This window comes from Pteronotus mesoamericanus, unplaced genomic scaffold (assembly GCF_021234165.1).
Source record: "Pteronotus mesoamericanus isolate MK-2021 breed Mesoamerican mustached bat unplaced genomic scaffold, CSHL_Meso_final contig_50, whole genome shotgun sequence".
Lineage (NCBI taxonomy): Eukaryota > Metazoa > Chordata > Mammalia > Chiroptera > Mormoopidae > Pteronotus > Pteronotus mesoamericanus.
The window spans coordinates 5921098-5927104 of NW_026555186.1; the positions used below are offsets into that span (position 1 = coordinate 5921098).

Sequence of the window (6007 nt, forward strand, 5' to 3'; positions counted from 1 at the left end):
GAGAAAGATGGTAATATGACCCCTCTCCTTAGGCAGGATCTGCTACATATTTAAATGCTAGGTGTGAGTACTTTTATTGGGGTGAAAGGGATCGCAGAAAATGAGTAATGTTCCACATTCACGTCAGTGTGGAGCAGAGCAATAAGAGAAATGCTGGGAGGTGAGAACAAGAGCTTGGTAGGAGCCAAAAGTGACCAGGAGAACACGAGCCCCCTGGGAAGTACAAATTTAGAGAGGCTTTGGACTTCCCACCATGTGTGGGTTAAAGCCAGTTTGCATTTTCTTCACTTCAAGAAACTGGATGGCCTCAATGGACATCTTAATTACATTCATTTCAGGAAAGTCAGTCTCTGTTTTTGAAAGAAAGCATGTTTTATAAACCTCATGAAGTGAAAGTGAATTACGAATCCACTGCACTGTTATCTTCAGCTGGGCAAGAATAGGGGGTTGAGCTACACCAAGAACAATTCTGTGGCCAAAACATGGAAAGAACATGCACATGGCAGCAGAAAGGAAAACAGAGTATTGGTGGTAAGATGGGAGAAGGACAGACAAGCCCAGAATGCAGTAAAGAAGGTAGCAGATGAGGTACACCGCCATGCTCACCATGGCGGTGGTAACAGAATGTGAGGGTTTGCTCTGGAGGGCAATGACTTAACAGAGAAAGGGAAAAGTTGCTGGAGGTTCTCCATAATCACACTGACAAATCTGGAAGGAGGGGAAGCTCTAAGATTTAACAATCATTTTGAAGATTCAGCTTAGTTTTGGCCATCATTTTGGTCAATTGTGGCGATTCAAGTTTGTTGATCTTTCTAAATATTACAATATTGGCAAAGTGAAAGTTTTCAGACAGATTGAGTTACTTTTATACTTAGTAACATGGGAAATCTATCAGTGAAGGCAGTAAATTTCAGATTTCTGAATGAGAGACAATGAATAACGTCTCTAGCACAAGAACAAAGTTAGCCAATATAATTACAGTAGGTCTTCAGAAATGGGCAAAAAGCATTCCAGCACACTATCTGGGGAAAGACAAGCTCCCCTACTCCAAGCCACACTATATCAACAATAAAAACTCACTTTAAAAACTATCATTCTAAAGGGAAGTAAAGTCCTAGCCAGGAAGTTCTATTTTAATGATCTATTTTAGACAGGCATTCAAGTAAACCTTAATATGTTCTCTTGATGAATTAATCTCTTTAATATTATAATATGTACCTTTCTCTATTCTTAACAGCAGTCCACGTTTGGACATCTACCTTATGTGATATTAATACAGTCACTTCAACTTTCTTTGGATTAATACTTCACATGGGATTTTTTTTCCATTCTTTAAAATGAAATAGCTTTATTGAAGAATAATTTACATACAAAATATTCACCAATTTTAAGAGTATTCATTTGAAGAGCTTTGATCAATGCATGTGGCCATTAACTCCTACCATGGTGATGATATTGAACATATCTATCACCTCATCAAATTCTTTTGTGCCCCTTTCTGTCAGTAACCCCACTTTACCCATAAACCCTGTCAACCACTGATCTGTTCTCTGTCCCTATAGTTTTGCCTTTTCTTAGAGTTTCATGTTAAAGGAGTCTTACAGTATGTAGTCCTTTCTGTTGTGTGTCCTTCAATTAGCACAACACTTTTGAAATCTGTCTGTGTGGATGAAGTCTTAAATGGCTCAGTGTTTTGTTCCCTGTTACTGCTGAGTTGTATACTTTTATAAAGCAAAAGCACCATTTGTTTTTCTAGTCATCCACTGATGGAGATTGATGTTTCTAGTTTGAGACTATTATGAGTAAAGCTGCTATGAACATTCTAGCATAAGTTTTTGTACAGATACATTTCCCAGGATACATACCTAGAAGTGGAAATGCTGGATCATATAGTAGGTATATATTTAAACTTTCAAGAAATTGCAAAACTGTTTTTTAAAGTAGCTGAACCATTTTGCATTCCCACCAGCAATGTGTAAGAAAGAGTTCCATTAGTTCCACATCCTCACCAACACTAATTCCCTTTAAGTTTTGCAATTCTTGCCTTTTTGCCATTATTCCTTTTGATTTTAACTGATCTAGTGGGTCTGTAGTGGTGCCTCATTTTGGTTTTAATGGACATTCTTCTAATACTAATGATGTTGAACATCATTTTATGTGCTTATTTACTATTGGCTTATATTCATTTTAAGTATATTCAAATCTTTCTCACTTTTTAATTGGGTTATAAGACTTTATATATTTGTATTACAAGTCCAGGTATATGTTTTACAAATATTTATCCCAAACTGTGACTTGACTTCATTTCCTCTACAAGTGTTTTTGGAGAGCAAATGTTTTTAATTTTAACAAAATCTAATTAAAATATTTTTTTCTTTCATACTCTGTTGTTTTTGCCCCACTTAAAAATAGTTGCCCTAATTGAGGTCTCTACATTTTCTCATAGACTTTCTCACAGAATTTTAATAGCTTTGGCTTCTACATTTAGGTCTGTTATCCATTTGAAATCAAGTATATGGTATGTGTTAAGATTTTAATTTTGTATTTGCATATGGATAGCTGATATTTCCAGTATCATTTCTGCAAGCCTGTGTTCTGTTCCATTGATCCAGGTGTCCATCTTACACCAACATCCCATTGATTTATTCTGCATTGATCAAAGACCCTGGAACTGCCAAAACAATTTTTAAAAAGAACAAACCTGGAGGGTTACACCACCTCAATTCAAGTCTTATTATAAACTACAGAATAAAGCAATTGGATATTGGTGTAAGACAGACACCTAGATCAATGCAACAGTACACAGACTTGCAAAAATGAATTGGAAAGTATACCCTCCTCTTCTATTTTCTAGAGAAATATATACAGTCACTGCTGTTTGTTTCTTAAATGTTTACTACACCAGTAAAGCTATCTGCTCCTAGACTTTTTATTTATAGGGAGGGTTTTACTATTTAGATTACTTCATGGGAGAGTTTTAGTAGCCTGTGTTTTTTAAAGAATATCTCCAACTTGTCAAAATGGTCATATTTGTTAGTTTATAGAAGTTTTGATAATATTCCCTTATTAATCTTGCAATGTTTATAGGATCTGTAGTGATGTCCTTTTTTTATTCTTGGTATTGGCAATTTGGCTCTTTATCCCAGTTTTTTAATCAATTTGGTTAAAATTTTATAAATTTCATTGGTGTTCTTCATAGGATCAACTTTTGATTTCACTGATTTTCTCTATTATATTCTGTTTTCTATTTCATTGATTTCTGCATATATTTATTATTTCCCTCCCCTTAGTTTTAGTTTAACTACTGTTTTTTTTCTAGTTTCTTTACAGTGGAATCCAAGAACAGTGGTTTTAGAACTTCTTTGCATTTAATTCCACATATTTCCCTCAAAGAACTACATTAGCTGCATCTTACAAATTTCGACGAGTTGCTTTATTTTCAATTTAAAATATTTTTTAATCATTTGTTTATTTTCATTTTTTGGCCCATGAGTTACTTTAAAGAATGTGTTTTTTTTTTTAAAATTTATTATTCAATTACAGTTGACATTCAATATTATATTAATTTCAGGTATACAACATAGTGATTACGTATTTATATATCTTACAAAGTGATAAATTTTCAGATATTTTGACATTTTCTAAATATCCATTTGTTGATGTTTAGCTTAATTTTACTCTGGCCAGAACTCATACTTATTATAATTACAATATTTTTAAATTTGATGAAATTTGTTTTATGGCCTAACAAGGTTGTCCAACCTTTTGGCATCTCTGTGCCACAGTGGAAGTAGAAGAGTTGTCCTGAGCTACACATTAAATACATTGTGACACATAATCACAAAAAATAAATCTCATAATATTTTGAGTAAATTTACAATTTTTTGTTGGGCCACATTCACAGCCATCCTGGGCTGCATGCAGCCTGTGGGCTGTAAGTTGTACACCCCTGCTTAGAATACAGTCCAGCTTTGTGATTCCTCTGTGTACATGAAAATAATGTATATTTTCTTTTTTTGGTAAAGTGTTTTATAAATGTCAGCAGGTCACGTTAAATTCACATAAATGTACTTATTAATTTTCTGCCTACTTGTTCTATTAATTATTGAGAGTAATGTTGAAGCCTACAACTATAATTTTGGATTTTTCTATTTTTTTATTTTTGCTTTATTAGTTTTGGTTTAATATATCTTGAAGCTCTGTTATAGTCTATTTACACTTAAGATTATTATGTCTTCAATACATTGAAATTTTTTATAAGGAAATGTCTCTCTTTTTCCTTGATCATAATCCCTGTTCTTAAATTTACTTTGATATTAACAAAACATCTCCCACTTTCTTTTGATTGGCATTTTCATGATATATATTTTTCTATTCTTTTAATTTTGGCCTTATATATCTTTAGATATAAAGGTAGTTTTTAAAAATCAAATCTGGAATTGTCTCCCTTTTAACTGGGATATTTGGACCATTTGCATTTGAGATGATTGATAAGATTGTTATTAAGTCCATCATCTTGCTATTTATTTTCTATTTGTCCCATCTCTTGTTCATTCTTTTTTCCTCCATTTCTTTATTTTAATTGTGTATGTAAGTGTATACATATGTGTGTATGTGTATCTATATATATTTAAATATTTTATTTACTTATTTTTAGAGAAAAGGGAAGGGAGGGAGAAAGGGAGAGAAACATAAATGTGTGGTTGCCTCTCATGTGTCCCCAGCCAGGGTACCTGGCCTGCAACCCAGGCATGTGCCCTTGACTGGGAATCAAACAGGTAACCCTTTGGTTCACAGCCCAGAGCTCAGTCCACTGAGACGCACCACCCAGTGTTAACTGTATATTTTTAATGGTTATATTTGACCCCACAACTAGTTTTTTATATATAATTCATTGTTCATTTTTTGTGGTACTCTAAAGTTTACAATACATATCTTTAAAATAAATCATACTGCATTTTTGCCTTTAAATACTAGATCACTATACATTGAGTAAACCTTGCAGCATTATTCTTTTATTTCTCCCTTTGACCTTTTTTGATATTTTTGCCATGTATTTTATTTCTGCATATGTTATGAACCACACAAAACATTGTTTTTATTTTTGTTTTAAACTGTTTTATTCTACACTTGATCTTAGCCAAAAGGCCGAGAAGTGATAAAACTATTTTATTCAAAAGAGACTAAAATGGGAAAATATTTTATACTTGCCCAGTTATTTACAATCTGTAAGTCTCTTCACCCCTTTTTGTGGATTCAGATTTCTTTTTTTATCATTTTCTCTCCTCTGTAAAACTTCCTTGAGAATTCTTATAGTACAGGGTTGATGACAGTAATGTCTCTAATTTTGGTTTCTCTATAAAAGTTTTTATTTTGCCTTTATTTCTAGAAGATATTTTTGCTAAGTACAGAATTTTGAGATGCCATTTTCCTAGCTCTGCTCTTTAAAGATGTTGGTTCATTGTTCCCTGGCTTGCATTTTTCCTGACAAGAAGTATGCTGTCATTCTTATCTTTGCACCACTATTCTTAATGTCGTCCCGCACCACCCCCCACCCCAAGCTGCTTTGAAAATGATCTTTTATTCATTCACTTCCAAAAATTAATTACGGTATAATCATATGATTTAATTTATGTTTCTCTATTAGGAGTTTGTTGGGATGCTTGAATCAGTGCATTTATAACTTTCAACAAATTTGTAAAACTTTGGCCATTATTTCCAATTTTTTTTCTGTTTGTCCTCTCTTTCTGGAACTTCAATTACATATTTATTCAACTATTTTCAATTGTGCTTCACTGATTTACTGTTAATGATTTTGATTTTTTTCTCTCTGCACTTTGAGTACTTCTATTGTTATGTTTGCAAAGTAACTATTTTTTTAAAAAAATTTTGTTGCCTACTTCATCTAATTTTATCTTGTGTAATAGCCATTTTAGAGATTATGTTTTCAATATGTAAATTCTATTTTGTTTTTTAATTCTTTAAATTTCTGTCTGTGTCATAATCA

The 6007-nt window shown here is 32.7% G+C and overlaps 1 pseudogene; it reads right to left on the bottom strand.

Annotated features, from left to right (window-relative positions):
* Positions 1-5068: 5068 nt before the first annotated feature.
* LOC129074756 (uncharacterized) lies at positions 5069-5160 on the bottom strand (annotated as a pseudogene).
* Between the last annotated feature and the right edge of the window lie 847 nt (positions 5161-6007).